Raw genomic sequence first — 22,100 nt, 5'->3', positions numbered from 1 at the left:
TCTATATTTATTGTGTGCAATGGCTGGAGTGTTTGTATTTAAATGCCTTTAAAAGACGTGCAGTCATGTATAATTGTCAGTCGGACATCTCGGAGCTCATGTCTAACACACTGCTAAACACATCGCTCTCTGTATGAAAAAAAAAGCTCACAAACAACTGCATTTAGCTGTTGATATTTTCTAATGGGTGGACGGAATTAAATCGCTGCAATATTGTAATTTTAAAGGCGGTCAAATTCGTGCAAATTATGTCGTTCGTCTCCATGTATACTCGTTGAAGGCAACCTGTATGCGGTGAAGGAAATGCTTAGGATTTCAATAAATTCGCTCAAACAGCTGAATTCAGGTCTTGATGTGTTCTAATGGGTATTTATAATTAAATGGGTGGAATATTGTAATTTTAAAGGCGTTATTTATATGCATTTTCCACCGAAGTCAAAGTGAAAGTATAGGTCACAGCTCGGTAACATGTTCGTTAGTGAAACCTATTGAATAGCTCATTTGCAGCTAATGTTGTTCTTTAAAATATTCTTGTATATTTATTGTGTTGGATCGCTAGAGTGTTTTTATTTAAAGGCTTTTAAAAGACGTGCAGTCATGTATAATATATTCTCAGTCGGGTAAGTTCCGAGCCGTGAAAGCTCGTCTGTATAACACATTTGCTGAAGACAGTGCTTTAAGTTTGAAATAAAACAGATCACAAAAGGCAGATTGTTGATGTGTTCTAATGGGTATTTACAAATAAATCGCTGAAATATATTAATTTTAAAGGCGTTCTAATTTGTGCAAATTATGTTGTTTATGAGCACATACAGAGAGAGTACATGCTGACGGCTTGTATAAGCGCTGAAGGGTGCGAGCTTTTCTTTTACAACAACTACTCACAAACCACTGAATTTAGCTGTTGATATGTTCTAATGGGTATTTAGAGTTAAATCGCTGTAATATTAAAATTTTTAAGGCGGTATTTATTTGTATTTCCACCGTTTTCAGAGTGACTGTAAGTAAGAGGTTTGAATCCCGCCTCTTCAGTCGAGAGGTATTACTGTTAGAGGGCGCATTTTTTCTCAGCCCATGTAATTCATTGGGAAATTTGTCATATTCAAAAATTAATAATAAATCAACTGTACATCTGATCAGTCCAAATAGATATAGCAACTCTTTCGGGACCAGGGCCCAGGTCTCTGCCAAGTTTGGGCCTTGTGGCTTCAAAGGCCTCGGAGGAGTAGGTGTCAGAAATTTCTTTAGCTCATAAGAATAATAAAATATAATAATAATAATAATAATAATAATAATAATAATAATAATAAGTTTAAATAGCATAACAATATGTTGGCTTCTCCAAGCCAACATAACTAGAAGCTAAAGTTCGATGACAAACTTTAAATGTTGGCTTGGAGAGCCAAACCGGGCAGCCTTGGGGCAAAAGGGCCAGACCAGAACACTTAAAGCTCTCTAATTGAATTGTTGCTAGTAAAAATGGCAGTACGACAAGAAATGCTTAGTATATTTTAGGCTAAAACAGCTTGCCATAGAGGATCGTGTGTGGATTTTAGGTTAAAACAGCTTGCCATACTGGAATATTGCTCCATTAGAGGGCGAAATTTTAGGAATTTTTAATGCAAAAAAATTAATATTAAATCAACTGTAAGTCTGATCATTCCAAAAAGATATAGCAACACTTTCGTGACCAGGGCCCAGGGCTCCGCCGAGTTTGGGGCTTGTAGCCTTAAAGCTCTAGGAGGAGTAGCGTATAGAATTTTAGTCTCAGAAGAATTTTAATAATAACTAGAAGCTAAAGTTCGATGACAAACTTTAAATGTTGGCTTGGAGAGCCAAACCGGGCAGCCTTGGGGTAAAAGGGCAAGCCCAGAACACTTAGAGCTCTCTAATTGAAATGTTGCTAGTAAAAATGGCAGTACGACAAGAAATGCTTAGTATATTTTAGGCTAAAACGGCTTGCCATAGAGGATCGTGTGTGGATTTTAGGTTAAAACGGCTTGCCATACTGGAATAAGTGATGAGCGCCTGCTTCAAAGCCGCGTCGCGTTGCCGTGCGGTTGAGGCGAAAAGCAGAAATAAGCAAGCATTTAACCTTTTTATTATATGACTGTACTATTATTGTGTTGAATCGCTGGAGTGTTTGTATTAAAATACCTTTAAAAGACGTGCAAATGATGTCTTTGTTAACAGACACATAAATGCAGCCGTGCATCTCATGTTAGTTAGTTAAGCCTATGAAAAAAGTCATTTGCACCCAATGCAGGTCTTTAAAATATTCTTCTATATTTATTGTGTTGAATCGCTGGAGTGTTTTTATTTAAATGCCTTTAAAAGACGTGCAGTCATGTATAATTCTCAGACGGACATCTCGGAGCTCGTGTCTAAAACACTGCTGAACGCAGCGCTCTCTGTGTGAAAACAAAATGCTCACAAACAACTGCATTTAGCTGTTGATAATTTCTAATGGGTGGAATGATTTAAATCGCTGCAATATTGTAATTTTAAAGGCGTTCTAATTCGTGCAAATTATGTCGTTCGTCTCCATGTAAACTCGTTGAAAGCAATCTGTACGCGGTGAAGGAAATGCTTAGGGTTTTCAATAAATTCGCTCAAACAGCTGAATTCAGGTCTCTATGTGTTCTAATGGGTATTTACAATTAAATGGCTGGAATATTGTAATTTTAAAGGCGTTATTTATATGCATTTTCCACCGAAGTCAAAGTGAAAGTATAGGTCACAGCTCGGTAACATGTTCGTTAGTGAAACGTATTGAAAAGCTCATTTGCAGCTAATGTAGTTCTTTAAAATATTCTTGTATATTTATTGTGTTGGATCGCTGGAGTGTTTTTATTTAAATGCTTTTAAAAGACGTGCAGTCATAATTCTCAGTCGGGTAAGTTAGCTCCGAGCCGTCAAAGCTCGTCTGTATAACACATTTGCTGAAGACACTGCTTTAACTTTGAAATAAAACAGATCACAAAAGGCTGATTTGTTGATGTGTTCTAATGGGTATTTACAAATAAATCGCTGAAATATATTTATTTTAAAGGCGTTCTAATTCGTGCAAGTTATGTTGTTTATGAGCACATACAGAGAGAGTTCGTGCTGACGGCTTGTATAAGCGCTGAAGGGTGCGAGCTTTTCTTTTACAAGAACTACTCACAAACCACTGAATTTTGCTGTTGATATGTTCTAATGGGTATTTAGAGTTAAATCGCTGTAATAATTAAATTTTTACGGCGATATTTATTTGTATTTCCACCGATTTCAGAGTGACTGTAAGTAAGAGTTTTGAGTCCCGCCTCTTCAGTGGAGAGGTATTACTATTAGAGGGCGCATTTTTTCTCAGCCCATGTAATTCATTGGGAAATTTGTCATATTCAAAAATTAATAATAAATCAACTGTACATCTGATCAGTCCAAATAGATATAGCAACTCTTTCGGGACAAGGGCCCAGGTCTCTGCCAAGTTTGGGCCTTGTGGCTTCAAAGGCCTCGGAGGAGTAGCTGTCAGAAATTTCTTTAGGTCATAAGAATAATAAAATATAATAATAATAATAACTAGAAGCTAAAGTTCGATGACAAACTTTAAATGTTGGCTTGGAGAGCCAAATTGGGCAGCCTTCGGGCAAAAGGGCCAGAACAGAACACTTAGAGCTCTGTAATTGAATTGTTGCTAGTAAAAATGCTATAAGTAATGCTTAGTATATTTTAGGCTAAAACAGCTTGCCATAGTGGATTAATATGTGTATTTTAGGTTAAAACGGCTTGCCATATCTTAAGATTCGTGCAGCGCCTGCTTCAAAGCCACGACGTGTTGCTGTGCGGTTGAGGCGAAAAGCAGAAATAAGCAAGCATTTAACCTTTTTATTATATGATTGTACTATTATAGTGTTGAATCGCTGGAGTGTTTGTATTAAAATACCTTTAAAAGACGTGCAAATGATGTCTTTGTTAACAGACACATAAATGCAGCCGTGCATCTCATGTTAGTTAGTTAAGCCTATGAAAAACGTCATTTTCACCCAATGTAGGTCTTTAAAATATTCTTCTATATTTATTGTGTGCAATCGCTGGAGTGTTTTTATTTAAATGCCTTTAAAAGACGTGCAAATGATGTATTTGTTGACAGACTGATAATAAAGCCATACATCTGATGTTCGTTAGTGAAACGTTTGAAATAGCTCATTTGCACCCAATGTAGCTCTTTAAAATATTCTTCTATATTTATTGTGTTTAATCGCTGGAGTGTTTTTATTTAAATGCCTTTAAAAGACGTGCAGTCATGTATAATTCTCAGTCGGACGCAGCGCTCTCTGTATGAAAACAAAATGCTCACAAACAACTGCATTTAGCTGTTGATATTTTCTAATGGGTGGACTGAATTAAATCGCTGCAATATTGTAATTTTAAAGGCGTTCTAATTCGTGCAAATTATGTCGTTCGTCTCCATGTATACTCGTTGAAAGCAATCTGTACGCGGTGAAGGAAATACTTAGGGTTTTCAATAAATTTGCTCAAACAGCTGAATTCAGGTCTTGATGTGTTCTAATGGGTATTTACAATTAAATGGCTGGAATATTGTAATTTTAAAGGCATTATTTATATGCATTTTCCACCGAGTTCAAAGTGAAAGTAAGTCACAGCTCGGTAACATGTTCGTTAGTGAAACCTATTGAACAGCTAATTTGCAGCTAATGTAGTTCTTTAAAATATTCTTGTATATTTATTGTGTTGGATCGCTGGAGTGTTTTTATTTAAATGCTTTTAAAAGACGTGCAGTCATGTATAGCCTAATTCTCAGTCGGGTAAGTTAGCTCCGATCCGTGAAAGCTCGTCTGTATAACACATTTCCTGAAGACAGTGCTTTAACTTTGAAATAAAACAGATCACAAAAGGCTGATTTGTTGATGTGTTCTAATGGGTATTTACAAACAAATCGCTGAAATATATTTATTTTAAAGGCATTCTAATTCGTGCAATTTATGTTGTTTGCGAGCACATGTAGAGAGAGAGTAGCCTAGTGCTGACGGCTTGTATAAGCGCTGAAGGGTGCGAGCTTTTCTTTTACAAGAACTACTCACAAACCACTGAATTTAGCTGTTGATATGTTCTAATGGGTATTTAGAGTTAAATCGCTGTAATAATGACATTTTTAAGGCGATATTTATTTGTATTTCCACGGATTTCAGAGTGACTGTAAGTAAGAGGTTTGAGTCCCGCCTCTTCAGTCGAGAGGTATTACTGTTAGAGGGCGCATTTTTTCTCAGCCCATGTAATTCATTGGGAAATTTGTCATATTCAAAAATTAATAATAAATCAACTGTACATCTGATCAGTCCAAATAGATATAGCAACTCTTTCGGGACAAGGGCCCAGGTCTCTGCCAAGTTTGGGCCTTGTGGCTTCAAAGGCCTCGGAGGAGTAGCTGTCAGAAATTTCTGTAGGTCATAAGAATAATAAAATATAACTAGAAGCTAAAGTTCGATGACAAACTTTAAATGTTGGCTTGGAGAGCCAAATTGGGCAGCCTTCGGGCAAAAGGGCCAGCCCAGAACACCATAGTGGATTAATATGTGTATTTTAGGTTAAAACGGCTTGCCATACTGGAATAAGTGATGAGCGCCTGCTTCAAAGCCGCGTCGCGTTGCCGTGCGGTTGAGCCGAAAAGCAGAAATAAGCAAGCATTTAAACTTTTTATTATATGACTGAACTATTATTGTGTTGGATCGCTGGAGTGTTTGTATTAAAATACCTTTAAAAGACGTGCAAATGATGTCTTTGTTAACAGACACATAAATGCAGCCGTGCATCTCATGTTAGTTATTTAAGCCTATGAAAAACGTCATTTGCACCCAATGCAGGTCTTTAAAATATTCTTCTATATTTATTGTGTTGAATCGCTGGAGTGTTTTTATTTAAATACCTTTAAAAGACGTGCAGTCATGTATAATTCTCAGTCGGACATCTCGGAGCTCATGTCTAACACACTGCTGAATGCAGCGCTCTCTGTATGAAAAAACAAAATGCTCACAAACAACTGCATTTAGCTGTTGATATTTTCTAATGGGTGGACTGAATTAAATCGCTGCAATATTGTAATTTTAAAGGCGTTCTAATTCGTGCAAATTATGTCGTTCGTCTCCATGTATACTCGTTGAAAGCAATCTGTACGCGGTGAAGGAATTGCTTAGGGTTTTCAATAAATTCGCTCAAACAGCTGAATTCAGGTCTTGATGTGTTCTAATGGGTATTTACAATTAAATGGCTGGAATATTGTAATTTTAAAGGCATTATTTATATGCATTTTCCACCAAATTCAAAGTGAAAGTAAGTCACAGCTCGGTAACATGTTCGTTAGTGAAACTGAAAAGCTCATTTGCAGCTAATGTAGTTCTTTAAAATATTCTTGTATATTGATTGTGTTGGATCGCTGGAGTGTTTTTATTTAAATGCTTTTAAAAGACGTGCAGTCATGTATAATTCTCAGTCGGGTAAGTTAGCTCCGAGCCTGAAAGCTCGTCTGTATAACACATTTGCTGAAGACAGTGCTTTAACTTTTAAATAAAACAGATCACAAAAGGCTGATTTGTTGATGTGTTCTAATGGGTATTTACAAATAAATCGCTGAAATATATTATTTTAAAGGCGTTCTAATTCGTGCAAGTTATGTTGTTTATGAGCACATACAGAGAGAGTTCGTGCTGACGGCTTGTATACTCGCTGAAGGGTGCGAGCTTTTCTTTTACTAGAACTACTCACAAACCACTGAATTTAGCTGTTGATATGTTCTAATGGGTTTTTAGAGTTAAATCGCTGTAATATTTAAATTTTTAAGGCGGTATTTATTTGTATTTCCACCGATTTCAGAGTGACTGTAAGTAAGAGGTTTGAGTCCCGCCTCTTCAGTCGAGAGGTATTACTGTTAGAGGGCGCATTTTTTCTCAGCCCATGTAATTCATTGGGAAATTTGTCATATTCAAAAATTAATAATAAATCAAATGTACATCTGATCAGTCCAAATAGATATAGCAACTCTTTCGGGACAAGGGCCCAGGTCTCTGCCAAGTTTGGGCCTTGTGGCTTCAAAGGCCTCGGAGGAGTAGCTGTCAGAAATTTCTTTAGGTCATAAGAATAATAATAATAACTAGAAGCTAAAGTTCGATGACAAACTTTAAATGTTGGCTTGGAGAGCCAAATTGGGCAGCCTTGGGGCAAAAGGGCCAGCCCAGAACACTTAGAGCTCTCTGATTGAATTGTTGCTAGTAAAAATGGCAGTACGACAAGAAATGCTTAGTATATTTTAGGCTAAAACATAGAGGATCGTGTGTGGATTTTACGTTAAAACGGCTTGCCATACAACAAGTTTGCAGCGCGTGCTTGAAACCCACGACGCGTTGCTGTGCGGTTGAGCCTAAAAGCAGAAATAAGCAAGCATTTAAGCTGTGTATTATATTACTCTACTATTATTGTGTTTAATCGCTGGAGTGTTTGTATTTAAATACCTTTAAAAGACGTGCAAATGATGTGTTTGATGATGCAGACGAAGACTGAGCAGTGCATCCAATGTTAGTTAGTTAAGCCTATGAAAAAAGTCATTTGCACCCAATGTAGGTCTTTAAAATATTCTTCTATATTTATTGTGTGCAATCGCTGGAGTGTTTGTATTTAAATGCCTTTAAAAGACGTGCAGTCATGTATAATTGTCAGTCGGACATCTCGGAGCTCATGTCTAACACACAGCTGAACGCAGCGCTCTCTGTATGAAAACAAAATGCTCACAAACAACTGCATTTAGCTGTTGATATTTTCTAATGGGTGGACTGAATTAAATCGCTGCAATATTGTAATTTTAAAGGCGTTCTAATTCGTGCAAATTATGTCGTTCGTCTCCATGTATACTCGTTGAAAGCAATCTGTACGCGGTGAAGGAAATGCTTAGGGGTTTCAATAAATTCACTCAAACAGCTGAATTCAGGTCTTGATGTGTTCTAATGGGTATTTACAATTAAATGGCTGGAATATTGTAATTTTAAAGGCGTTATTTATATGCATTTTCCACCGAAGTCAAAGTGAAAGTATAGGTCACAGCTCGGTAACATGATCGTTAGTGAAACCTATTGAATAGCTCATTTGCAGCTAATGTAGTTCTTTAAAATATTCTTGTATATTTATTGTGTTGGATCGCTGGAGTGTTTTTATTTAAATGCTTTTAAAAGACGTTCAGTCATGTATTATTCTGAGTCGGGTAAGTTAGCTCCGAGCCGTGAAAGCTCGTCTGTGTAACACATTTGCTGAAGACAGTGCTTTAACTTTGAAATAAAACAGATCACAAAAGGCTGATTTGTTGATGTGTTCTAATGAGTATTTACAAACAAATCGCTGAAATATATTTATTTTAAAGGCGTTCTAATTCGTGCAATTTATGTTGTTTGTGAGCACATGCACAGAGAGTGTAGCCTAGTGCTGACGGCTTGTATAAGCGCTGAAGGGTGCGAGCTTTTCTTTTACAAGAACTATAAAACCACTGAATTTAACTGTTGATATGTTCTAATGGGTATTTAGAGTTAAATCGCTGTAATAATTAAATTTTTAAGGCGATATTTATTTGTATTTCCACCGATTTCAGAGTGACTGTAAGTGAGAGGTTTGAGTCCCGCCTCTTCAGTCGAGAGGTATTACTGTTAGAGGGCGCATTTTTTCTCAGCCCATGTAATTCATTGGGAAATGTGTCATATTCAAAAATTAATAATAAATCAACTGTAAGTCTGATCAGTCTAAAAAGATATAGCAACTAACTTCAGAGCAGGACCCAGGTATCTGCCAAGTTTGGGGCTTGTGGCATTCAAGCCCTAGGAGGAGTAGCGTTTGTAAATTCGTGTACCATAAGAATAATAACATATAATAATAATAATAATAATAAGTTTAAATAGCATAACAGTATGTTGGCTCTCCAAGCCAACATAACTAGAAGCTAAAGTTCGATGACAAACTTTAAATGTTGGCTTGGAGAGCCAAATTGGGCAGCCTTGGGGCAAAAGGGCCAGCCCAGAACACTTAGAGCTCTCTGATTGAATTGTTGCTAGTAAAAATGGCAGTACGACAAGAAATGCTTAGTATATTTTAGGCTAAAACATAGAGCATCGTGTGTGGATTTTACGTTAAAACGGCTTGCCATACAACAAGTTTGCAGCGCGTGCTTGAAACCCACGACGCGTTGCTGTGCGGTTGAGCCTAAAAGCAGAAATAAGCAAGCATTTAAGCTGTGTATTATATTACTCTACTATTATTGTGTTTAATCGCTGGAGTGTTTGTATTTAAATACCTTTAAAAGACGTGCAAATGATGTGTTTGATGATGCAGACGAAGACTGAGCAGTGCATCCAATGTTAGTTAGTTAAGCCTATGAAAAAAGTCATTTGCACCCAATGTAGGTCTTTAAAATATTCTTCTATATTTATTGTGTGCAATCGCTGGAGTGTTTGTATTTAAATGCCTTTAAAAGACGTGCAGTCATGTATAATTGTCAGTCGGACATCTCGGAGCTCATGTCTAACACACAGCTGAACGCAGCGCTCTCTGTATGAAAACAAAATGCTCACAAACAACTGCATTTAGCTGTTGATATTTTCTAATGGGTGGACTGAATTAAATCGCTGCAATATTGTAATTTTAAAGGCGTTCTAATTCGTGCAAATTATGTCGTTCGTCTCCATGTATACTCGTTGAAAGCAATCTGTACGCGGTGAAGGAAATGCTTAGGGGTTTCAATAAATTCACTCAAACAGCTGAATTCAGGTCTTGATGTGTTCTAATGGGTATTTACAATTAAATGGCTGGAATATTGTAATTTTAAAGGCGTTATTTATATGCATTTTCCACCGAAGTCAAAGTGAAAGTATAGGTCACAGCTCGGTAAAATGATCGTTAGTGAAACCTATTGAATAGCTCATTTGCAGCTAATGTAGTTCTTTAAAATATTCTTGTATATTTATTGTGTTGGATCGCTGGAGTGTTTTTATTTAAATGCTTTTAAAAGACGTGCAGTCATGTATAATTCTCAGTCGGGTAAGTTAGCTCCCAGCCGTAAAGCTCGTCTGTATAACACATTTGCTGAAGACAGTGCTTTAACTTTGAAATAAAGCAGATCACAAAAGGCTGATTTGTTGATGTGTTCTAATGGGTATTTACAAATAAATCGCTGAAACATATAAATTTTAAAGGCACTCTAATTCGTGCAATTTATGTTGTTTGTGAGCACATGTAGAGAGAGAGAGTAGCCTAGTGCTGACGGCTTGTATAAGCGCTGAAGGGTGCGAGCTTTTCTTTTACAAGAACTACTCACAAACCACTGAATTTAGCTGTTGATATGTTCTAATGGGTATTTAGAGTTAAATCGCTGTAATAATAAAATTTTTAAGGCGATATTTATTTGTATTTCCACCGATTTCAGAGTGACTGTAAGTGAGAGGTTTGAGTCCCGCCTCTTCAGTCGAGAGGTATTACTGTTAGAGGGCGCATTTTTTCTCAGCCCATGTAATTCATTGGGAAATTTGTCATATTCAAAAATTAATAATAAATCAACTGTACATCTGATCAGTCCAAATAGATATAGCAACTCTTTCGGGACAAGGGCCCAGGTCTCTGCCAAGTTTGGGCCTTGTGGCTTCAAAGGCCTCGGAGGAGTAGCTGTCAGAAATTTCTTTTGGTCATAAGAATAATAAAATATAACTAGAAGCTAAAGTTCGATGACAAACTTTAAATGTTGGCTTGGAGAGCCAAATTGGGCAGCCTTCGGGCAAAAGGGCCAGCCCAGAACACCATAGTGGATTAATATGTGTATTTTAGGTTAAAACGGCTTGCCATACTGGAATAAGTGATGAGCGCCTGCTTCAAAGCCGCGTCGCATTGCCGTGTGGTTGAGCCGAAAAGCAGAAATAAGCAAGCATTTAAACTTTTTATTATATGACTGAACTATTATTGTGTTGAATCGCTGGAGTGTTTGTATTAAAATACCTTTAAAAGACGTGCAAATGATGTCTTTGTTAACAGACACATAAATGCAGCCTTGCATCTCATGTTAAAGTTAAGCCTATGAAAAACGTAATTTGCACCCAATGCAGGTCTTTAAAAATATTCTTCTATATTTATTGTGTTGAATCGCTGGAGTGTTTTTATTTAAATGCCTTTAAAAGACGTGCAGTCATGTATAATTCTCAGACGGACATCTCGGAGCTCATGTCTAACACACTGCTGAACGCAGCGCTCTCTGAAAACAAAATGCTCACAAACAACTGCATTTAGCTGTTGATATTTTCTAATGGGTGGACTGAATTAAATCGCTGCAATATTGTAATTTTAAAGGCGTTCTAATTCGTGCAAATTATGTCGTTCGTCTCCATGTATACTCGTTGAAAGCAATCTGTATGCGGTGAAGGAAATGCTTAGGGTTTTCAATAAATTCGCTCAAACAGCTGAATTCAGGTCTTGATGTGTTCTAATGGGTATTTACAATTAAATGGCTGGAATATTGTAATTTTAAAGGCATTATTTATATGCATTTTCCACCAAATTCAAAGTGAAAGTAAGTCACAGCTCGGTAACATGTTCGTTAGTGAAACGTATTGAAAAGCTCATTTGCAGCTAATGTAGTTCTTTAAAATATTCTTGTATATTGATTGTGTTGGATCGCTGGAGTGTTTTTATTTAAATGCTTTTAAAAGACGTGCAGTCATGTTTAATTCTCAGTCGGGTAAGTTAGCTCCGAGCCGTGAAAGCTCGTCTGTGTAACACATTTGCTGAAGACAGTGCTTTAACTTTGAAATAAAACAGATCACAAAAGGCTGATTTGTTGATGTGTTCTAATGGGTATTTACAAATAAGTCGCTGAAATATATTAATTTTAAAGGCGTTCTAATTCGTGCAAGTTATGTTGTTTATGAGCACATACGGAGAGAGTTCGTGCTGACGGCTTGTATACTCGCTGAAGGGTGCGAGCTTTTCTTTTACAAGAACTACTCACAAACCACTGAACTTAGCTGTTGATATGTTCTAATGGGTTTTTAGAGTTAAATCGCTGTAATAATTAAGTTTTTAAGGTGATATTTATTTGTATTTCCACCGATTTCAGAGTGACTGTAAGTAAGAGGTTTGAGTCCCGCCTCTTCAGTCGAGAGGTATTACTGCTAGAGGGCGCATTTTTTCTCAGCCCATGTAATTCATTGGGAAATATGTCATTTTCAAAAATTAATAATAAATCAACTGTACATCTGATCAGTCCAAATAGATATAGCAACTCTTTCGGGACAAGGGCCCAGGTCTCTGCCAAGTTTGGGCCTTGTGGCTTCAAAGGCCTCGGAGGAGTAGCTGTCAGAAATTTTCTTAGGTCATAAGAATAATAACATATAATAACTAGAAGCTAAAGTTCGATGACAAACTTTAAATGTTGGCTTGGAGAAGCAAACCGGGCAGCCTTCGGGCAAAAGGGCCAGCCCAGAACACTTAGAGCTCTCTGATTGAATTGTTGCTAGTAAAAATGCTATTAGGATAAGTAATGCTTAGTATATTTTAGGCTAAAACAGCTTGCCATAGAGGATTTATGTGTATTTTAGGTTAAAACGGCTTGCCATACAACAAGTGTGCAGCGCGTGCTTGAAAGCGTTGCTGTGCGGTTAAGCCTAAAAGCATTAATAAGCAAGCATTTAAGCTGTGTAATATATTACTCTACTATTATTGTGTTTAATCGCTGGAGTGTTTGTATTTAAATACCTTTAAAAGACGTGCAAATTATGTCTTTGATGATGCAGATGAAGACTGAGCAGTGCATTCAATGTTAGTTAGTTAAGCCTGTGAAAAAAAAGTCATTTGCACTCAATGTAGGTCTTTAAAATATTCTTCTATATTTATTGTGTGCAATGGCTGGAGTGTTTGTATTTAAATGCCTTTAAAAGACGTGCAGTCATGTATAATTGTCAGTCGGACATCTCGGAGCTCATGTCTAACACACTGCTAAACACATCGCTCTCTGTATGAAAAAAAAAGCTCACAAACAACTGCATTTAGCTGTTGATATTTTCTAATGGGTGGACGGAATTAAATCGCTGCAATATTGTAATTTTAAAGGCGGTCAAATTCGTGCAAATTATGTCGTTCGTCTCCATGTATACTCGTTGAAGGCAACCTGTATGCGGTGAAGGAAATGCTTAGGATTTCAATAAATTCGCTCAAACAGCTGAATTCAGGTCTTGATGTGTTCTAATGGGTATTTATAATTAAATGGGTGGAATATTGTAATTTTAAAGGCGTTATTTATATGCATTTTCCACCGAAGTCAAAGTGAAAGTATAGGTCACAGCTCGGTAACATGTTCGTTAGTGAAACCTATTGAATAGCTCATTTGCAGCTAATGTTGTTCTTTAAAATATTCTTGTATATTTATTGTGTTGGATCGCTGGAGTGTTTTTATTTAAATGCTTTTAAAAGACGTGCAGTCATGTATAATTCTCAGTCGGGTAAGTTAGCTCCGAGCCTGAAAGCTCGTCTGTATAACACATTTGCTGAAGACAGTGCTTTAACTTTTAAATAAAACAGATCACAAAAGGCTGATTTGTTGATGTGTTCTAATGGGTATTTACAAATAAATCGCTGAAATATATTAATTTTAAAGGCGTTCTAATTCGTGCAAGTTATGTTGTTTATGAGCACATACAGAGAGAGTTCGTGCTGACGGCTTGTATACTCGCTGAAGGGTGCGAGCTTTTCTTTTACTAGAACTACTCACAAACCACTGAATTTAGCTGTTGATATGTTCTAATGGGTTTTTAGAGTTAAATCGCTGTAATATTTAAATTTTTAAGGCGGTATTTATTTGTATTTCCACCGATTTCAGAGTGACTGTAAGTAAGAGGTTTGAGTCCCGCCTCTTCAGTCGAGAGGTATTACTGTTAGAGGGCGCATTTTTTCTCAGCCCATGTAATTCATTGGGAAATTTGTCATATTCAAAAATTAATAATAAATCAAATGTACATCTGATCAGTCCAAATAGATATAGCAACTCTTTCGGGACAAGGGCCCAGGTCTCTGCCAAGTTTGGGCCTTGTGGCTTCAAAGGCCTCGGAGGAGTAGCTGTCAGAAATTTCTTTAGGTCATAAGAATAATAATAATAACTAGAAGCTAAAGTTCGATGACAAACTTTAAATGTTGGCTTGGAGAGCCAAATTGGGCAGCCTTGGGGCAAAAGGGCCAGCCCAGAACACTTAGAGCTCTCTGATTGAATTGTTGCTAGTAAAAATGGCAGTACGACAAGAAATGCTTAGTATATTTTAGGCTAAAACATAGAGCATCGTGTGTGGATTTTACGTTAAAACGGCTTGCCATACAACAAGTTTGCAGCGCGTGCTTGAAACCCACGACGCGTTGCTGTGCGGTTGAGCCTAAAAGCAGAAATAAGCAAGCATTTAAGCTGTGTATTATATTACTCTACTATTATTGTGTTTAATCGCTGGAGTGTTTGTATTTAAATACCTTTAAAAGACGTGCAAATGATGTGTTTGATGATGCAGACGAAGACTGAGCAGTGCATCCAATGTTAGTTAGTTAAGCCTATGAAAAAAGTCATTTGCACCCAATGTAGGTCTTTAAAATATTCTTCTATATTTATTGTGTGCAATCGCTGGAGTGTTTGTATTTAAATGCCTTTAAAAGACGTGCAGTCATGTATAATTGTCAGTCGGACATCTCGGAGCTCATGTCTAACACACAGCTGAACGCAGCGCTCTCTGTATGAAAACAAAATGCTCACAAACAACTGCATTTAGCTGTTGATATTTTCTAATGGGTGGACTGAATTAAATCGCTGCAATATTGTAATTTTAAAGGCGTTCTAATTCGTGCAAATTATGTCGTTCGTCTCCATGTATACTCGTTGAAAGCAATCTGTACGCGGTGAAGGAAATGCTTAGGGGTTTCAATAAATTCACTCAAACAGCTGAATTCAGGTCTTGATGTGTTCTAATGGGTATTTACAATTAAATGGCTGGAATATTGTAATTTTAAAGGCGTTATTTATATGCATTTTCCACCGAAGTCAAAGTGAAAGTATAGGTCACAGCTCGGTAACATGATCGTTAGTGAAACCTATTGAATAGCTCATTTGCAGCTAATGTAGTTCTTTAAAATATTCTTGTATATTTATTGTGTTGGATCGCTGGAGTGTTTTTATTTAAATGCTTTTAAAAGACGTTCAGTCATGTATTATTCTGAGTCGGGTAAGTTAGCTCCGAGCCGTGAAAGCTCGTCTGTGTAACACATTTGCTGAAGACAGTGCTTTAACTTTGAAATAAAACAGATCACAAAAGGCTGATTTGTTGATGTGTTCTAATGAGTATTTACAAACAAATCGCTGAAATATATTTATTTTAAAGGCGTTCTAATTCGTGCAATTTATGTTGTTTGTGAGCACATGCACAGAGAGTGTAGCCTAGTGCTGACGGCTTGTATAAGCGCTGAAGGGTGCGAGCTTTTCTTTTACAAGAACTATAAAACCACTGAATTTAACTGTTGATATGTTCTAATGGGTATTTAGAGTTAAATCGCTGTAATAATTAAATTTTTAAGGCGATATTTATTTGTATTTCCACCGATTTCAGAGTGACTGTAAGTGAGAGGTTTGAGTCCCGCCTCTTCAGTCGAGAGGTATTACTGTTAGAGGGCGCATTTTTTCTCAGCCCATGTAATTCATTGGGAAATGTGTCATATTCAAAAATTAATAATAAATCAACTGTAAGTCTGATCAGTCTAAAAAGATATAGCAACTAACTTCAGAGCAGGACCCAGGTATCTGCCAAGTTTGGGGCTTGTGGCATTCAAGCCCTAGGAGGAGTAGCGTTTGTAAATTCGTGTACCATAAGAATAATAACATATAATAATAATAATAATAATAAGTTTAAATAGCATAACAGTATGTTGGCTCTCCAAGCCAACATAACTAGAAGCTAAAGTTCGATGACAAACTTTAAATGTTGGCTTGGAGAGCCAAATTGGGCAGCCTTGGGGCAAAAGGGCCAGCCCAGAACACTTAGAGCTCTCTGATTGAATTGTTGCTAGTAAAAATGGCAGTACGACAAGAAATGCTTAGTATATTTTAGGCTAAAACATAGAGCATCGTGTGTGGATTTTACGTTAAAACGGCTTGCCATACAACAAGTTTGCAGCGCGTGCTTGAAACCCACGACGCGTTGCTGTGCGGTTGAGCCTAAAAGCAGAAATAAGCAAGCATTTAAGCTGTGTATTATATTACTCTACTATTATTGTGTTTAATCGCTGGAGTGTTTGTATTTAAATACCTTTAAAAGACGTGCAAATGATGTGTTTGATGATGCAGACGAAGACTGAGCAGTGCATCCAATGTTAGTTAGTTAAGCCTATGAAAAAAGTCATTTGCACCCAATGTAGGTCTTTAAAATATTCTTCTATATTTATTGTGTGCAATCGCTGGAGTGTTTGTATTTAAATGCCTTTAAAAGACGTGCAGTCATGTATAATTGTCAGTCGGACATCTCGGAGCTCATGTCTAACACACAGCTGAACGCAGCGCTCTCTGTATGAAAACAAAATGCTCACAAACAACTGCATTTAGCTGTTGATATTTTCTAATGGGTGGACTGAATTAAATCGCTGCAATATTGTAATTTTAAAGGCGTTCTAATTCGTGCAAATTATGTCGTTCGTCTCCATGTATACTCGTTGAAAGCAATCTGTACGCGGTGAAGGAAATGCTTAGGGGTTTCAATAAATTCACTCAAACAGCTGAATTCAGGTCTTGATGTGTTCTAATGGGTATTTACAATTAAATGGCTGGAATATTGTAATTTTAAAGGCGTTATTTATATGCATTTTCCACCGAAGTCAAAGTGAAAGTATAGGTCACAGCTCGGTAAAATGATCGTTAGTGAAACCTATTGAATAGCTCATTTGCAGCTAATGTAGTTCTTTAAAATATTCTTGTATATTTATTGTGTTGGATCGCTGGAGTGTTTTTATTTAAATGCTTTTAAAAGACGTGCAGTCATGTATAATTCTCAGTCGGGTAAGTTAGCTCCCAGCCGTAAAGCTCGTCTGTATAACACATTTGCTGAAGACAGTGCTTTAACTTTGAAATAAAGCAGATCACAAAAGGCTGATTTGTTGATGTGTTCTAATGGGTATTTACAAATAAATCGCTGAAACATATAAATTTTAAAGGCACTCTAATTCGTGCAATTTATGTTGTTTGTGAGCACATGTAGAGAGAGAGAGTAGCCTAGTGCTGACGGCTTGTATAAGCGCTGAAGGGTGCGAGCTTTTCTTTTACAAGAACTACTCACAAACCACTGAATTTAGCTGTTGATATGTTCTAATGGGTATTTAGAGTTAAATCGCTGTAATAATAAAATTTTTAAGGCGATATTTATTTGTATTTCCACCGATTTCAGAGTGACTGTAAGTGAGAGGTTTGAGTCCCGCCTCTTCAGTCGAGAGGTATTACTGTTAGAGGGCGCATTTTTTCTCAGCCCATGTAATTCATTGGGAAATTTGTCATATTCAAAAATTAATAATAAATCAACTGTACATCTGATCAGTCCAAATAGATATAGCAACTCTTTCGGGACAAGGGCCCAGGTCTCTGCCAAGTTTGGGCCTTGTGGCTTCAAAGGCCTCGGAGGAGTAGCTGTCAGAAATTTCTTTTGGTCATAAGAATAATAAAATATAACTAGAAGCTAAAGTTCGATGACAAACTTTAAATGTTGGCTTGGAGAGCCAAATTGGGCAGCCTTCGGGCAAAAGGGCCAGCCCAGAACACCATAGTGGATTAATATGTGTATTTTAGGTTAAAACGGCTTGCCATACTGGAATAAGTGATGAGCGCCTGCTTCAAAGCCGCGTCGCATTGCCGTGTGGTTGAGCCGAAAAGCAGAAATAAGCAAGCATTTAAACTTTTTATTATATGACTGAACTATTATTGTGTTGAATCGCTGGAGTGTTTGTATTAAAATACCTTTAAAAGACGTGCAAATGATGTCTTTGTTAACAGACACATAAATGCAGCCTTGCATCTCATGTTAAAGTTAAGCCTATGAAAAACGTAATTTGCACCCAATGCAGGTCTTTAAAAATATTCTTCTATATTTATTGTGTTGAATCGCTGGAGTGTTTTTATTTAAATGCCTTTAAAAGACGTGCAGTCATGTATAATTCTCAGACGGACATCTCGGAGCTCATGTCTAACACACTGCTGAACGCAGCGCTCTCTGAAAACAAAATGCTCACAAACAACTGCATTTAGCTGTTGATATTTTCTAATGGGTGGACTGAATTAAATCGCTGCAATATTGTAATTTTAAAGGCGTTCTAATTCGTGCAAATTATGTCGTTCGTCTCCATGTATACTCGTTGAAAGCAATCTGTATGCGGTGAAGGAAATGCTTAGGGTTTTCAATAAATTCGCTCAAACAGCTGAATTCAGGTCTTGATGTGTTCTAATGGGTATTTACAATTAAATGGCTGGAATATTGTAATTTTAAAGGCATTATTTATATGCATTTTCCACCAAATTCAAAGTGAAAGTAAGTCACAGCTCGGTAACATGTTCGTTAGTGAAACGTATTGAAAAGCTCATTTGCAGCTAATGTAGTTCTTTAAAATATTCTTGTATATTGATTGTGTTGGATCGCTGGAGTGTTTTTATTTAAATGCTTTTAAAAGACGTGCAGTCATGTTTAATTCTCAGTCGGGTAAGTTAGCTCCGAGCCGTGAAAGCTCGTCTGTGTAACACATTTGCTGAAGACAGTGCTTTAACTTTGAAATAAAACAGATCACAAAAGGCTGATTTGTTGATGTGTTCTAATGGGTATTTACAAATAAGTCGCTGAAATATATTAATTTTAAAGGCGTTCTAATTCGTGCAAGTTATGTTGTTTATGAGCACATACGGAGAGAGTTCGTGCTGACGGCTTGTATACTCGCTGAAGGGTGCGAGCTTTTCTTTTACAAGAACTACTCACAAACCACTGAACTTAGCTGTTGATATGTTCTAATGGGTTTTTAGAGTTAAATCGCTGTAATATTTACATTTTTAAGGCGGTATTTATTTGTATTTCCACCGATTTCAGAGTGACTGTAAGTAAGAGGTTTGAGTCCCGCCTCTTCAGTCGAGAGGTATTACTGCTAGAGGGCGCATTTTTTCTCAGCCCATGTAATTCATTGGGAAATATGTCATTTTCAAAAATTAATAATAAATCAACTGTACATCTGATCAGTCCAAATAGATATAGCAACTCTTTCGGGACAAGGGCCCAGGTCTCTGCCAAGTTTGGGCCTTGTGGCTTCAAAGGCCTCGGAGGAGTAGCTGTCAGAAATTTTCTTAGGTCATAAGAATAATAACATATAATAACTAGAAGCTAAAGTTCGATGACAAACTTTAAATGTTGGCTTGGAGAGCCAAATTGGGCAGCCTTCGGGCAAAAGGGCCAGCCCAGAACACCATAGTGGATTAATATGTGTATTTTAGGTTAAAACGGCTTGCCATACTGGAAGAAGTGATGAGCGCCTGCTTCAAAGCCGCGTCGCGTTGCCGTGCGGTTGAGCCGAAAAGCAGAAATAAGCAAGCATTTAAACTTTTTATTATATGACTAAACTATTATTGTGTTGAATCGCTGGAGTGTTTGTATTAAAATACCTTTAAAAGACGTGCAAATGATGTCTTTGTTAACAGACACATAAATGCAGCCGTGCATCTCATGTTAGTTAGTTAAGCCTATGAAAAACGTAATTTGCACCCAATGCAGGTCTTTAAAAATATTCTTCTATATTTATTGTGTTGAATCGCTGGAGTGTTTTTATTTAAATGCCTTTAAAAGACGTGCAGTCATGTATAATTCTCAGACGGACATCTCGGAGCTCATGTCTAACACACTGCTGAATGCAGCGCTCTCTGTATGAAAACAAAATGCTCACAAACAACTGCATTTAGCTGTTGATATTTTCTAATGGGTGGACTGAATTAAATCGCTGCAATATTGTAATTTTAAAGGCGTTCTAATTCGTGCAAATTATGTCGTTCGTCTCCATGTATACTCGTTGAAAGCAATCTGTATGCGGTGAAGGAAATGCTTAGGGTTTTCAATAAATTCGCTCAAACAGCTGAATTCAGGTCTTGATGTGTTCTAATGGGTATTTACAATTAAATGGCTGGAATATTGTAATTTTAAAGGCATTATTTATATGCATTTTCCACCAAATTCAAAGTGAAAGTAAGTCACAGCTCGGTAACATGTTCGTTAGTGAAACGTATTGAAAAGCTCATTTGCAGCTAATGTAGTTCTTTAAAATATTCTTGTATATTGATTGTGTTGGATCGCTGGAGTGTTTTTATTTAAATGCTTTTAAAAGACGTGCAGTCATGTTTAATTCTCAGTCGGGTAAGTTAGCTCCGAGCCGTGAAAGCTCGTCTGTATAACACATTTGCTGAAGACAGTGCTTTAACTTTGAAAAAAAAAAACAGATCACAAAAGGCTGATTTGTTGATGTGTTCTAATGGGTATTTACAAATAAGTCGCTGAAATATATTAATTTTAAAGGCGTTCTAATTCGTGCAAGTTATGTTGTTTATGAGCACATACGGAGAGAGTTCGTGCTGACGGCTTGTATACTCGCTGAAGGGTGCGAGCTTTTCTTTTACAAGAACTACTCACAAACCACTGAACTTAGCTGTTGATATGTTCTAATGGGTTTTTAGAGTTAAATCGCTGTAATATTTACATTTTTAAGGCGGTATTTATTTGTATTTCCACCGATTTCAGAGTGACTGTAAGTAAGAGGTTTGAGTCCCGCCTCTTCAGTCGAGAGGTATTACTGCTAGAGGGCGCATTTTTTCTCAGCCCATGTAATTCATTGGGAAATATGTCATTTTCAAAAATTAATAATAAATCAACTGTACATCTGATCAGTCCAAATAGATATAGCAACTCTTTCGGGACAAGGGCCCAGGTCTCTGCCAAGTTTGGGCCTTGTGGCTTCAAAGGCCTCGGAGGAGTAGCTGTCAGAAATTTTCTTAGGTCATAAGAATAATAACATATAACTAGAAGCTAAAGTTCGATGACAAACTTTAAATGTTGGCTTGGAGAAGCAAACCGGGCAGCCTTCGGGCAAAAGGTCCAGCCCAGAACACTTAGAGCTCTCTGATTGAATTGTTGCTAGTAAAAATGCTATTACGATAAGTAATGCTTACTATATTTTAGGTTAAAACAGCTTGCCATAGTGGATTTATGTGTATTTTAGGTTAAAACGGCTTGCCACACAACAAGTGTGCAGCACGTGCTTGAAAGCGTTGCTGTGCGGTTGAGCCTAAAAGCATTAATAAGCAAGCATTTAAGCTGTGTAATATATTACTCTACTATTATTGTGTTTAATCGCTGGAGTGTTTGTATTTAAATACCTTTAAAAGACGTGCAAATTATGTCTTTGATGATGCAGATGAAGACTGAGCAGTGCATCTCATGTTAGTTAGTTAAGCCTATGAAAAAAGTAATTTGCACCCAATGCAGGTCTTTAAAATATTCTTCTATATTTATTGTGTTGAATCGCTGGAGTGTTTTTATTTAAATGCCTTTAAAAGACGTGCAGTCATGTATAATTCTCAGTCGGACATCTCGGAGCTCATGTAACACACTGCTGAACGCAGCGCTCTCTGTATGAAAACAAAATGCTCACAGACAACTGCATTTAGCTGTTGATATTTTCTAATGGGTGGACTGAATTAAATCGCTGCAATATTGTAATTTTAAAGGCGTTCTAATTCGTGCAAATTATGTCGTTCGTCTCCATGTATACTCGTTGAAAGCAATCTGTACGCGGTGAAGGAAATGCTTAGGGTTTTCAATAAATTCGCTCAAACAGCTGAATTCAGGTCTTGATGTGTTCTAATGGGTATTTACAATTAAATGGCTGGAATATTGTAATTTTAAAGGCATTATTTATATGCATTTTCCACCGAGTTCAAAGTGAAAGTAAGTCACAGCTCGGTAACATGGTCGTTAGTGAAACTGAAAAGCTCATTTGCA

This window comes from Garra rufa, chromosome 11 (assembly GCF_049309525.1).
Source record: "Garra rufa chromosome 11, GarRuf1.0, whole genome shotgun sequence".
NCBI classification, from domain to species: domain Eukaryota; kingdom Metazoa; phylum Chordata; class Actinopteri; order Cypriniformes; family Cyprinidae; genus Garra; species Garra rufa.
This window is presented reverse-complemented; position numbering follows the sequence as displayed.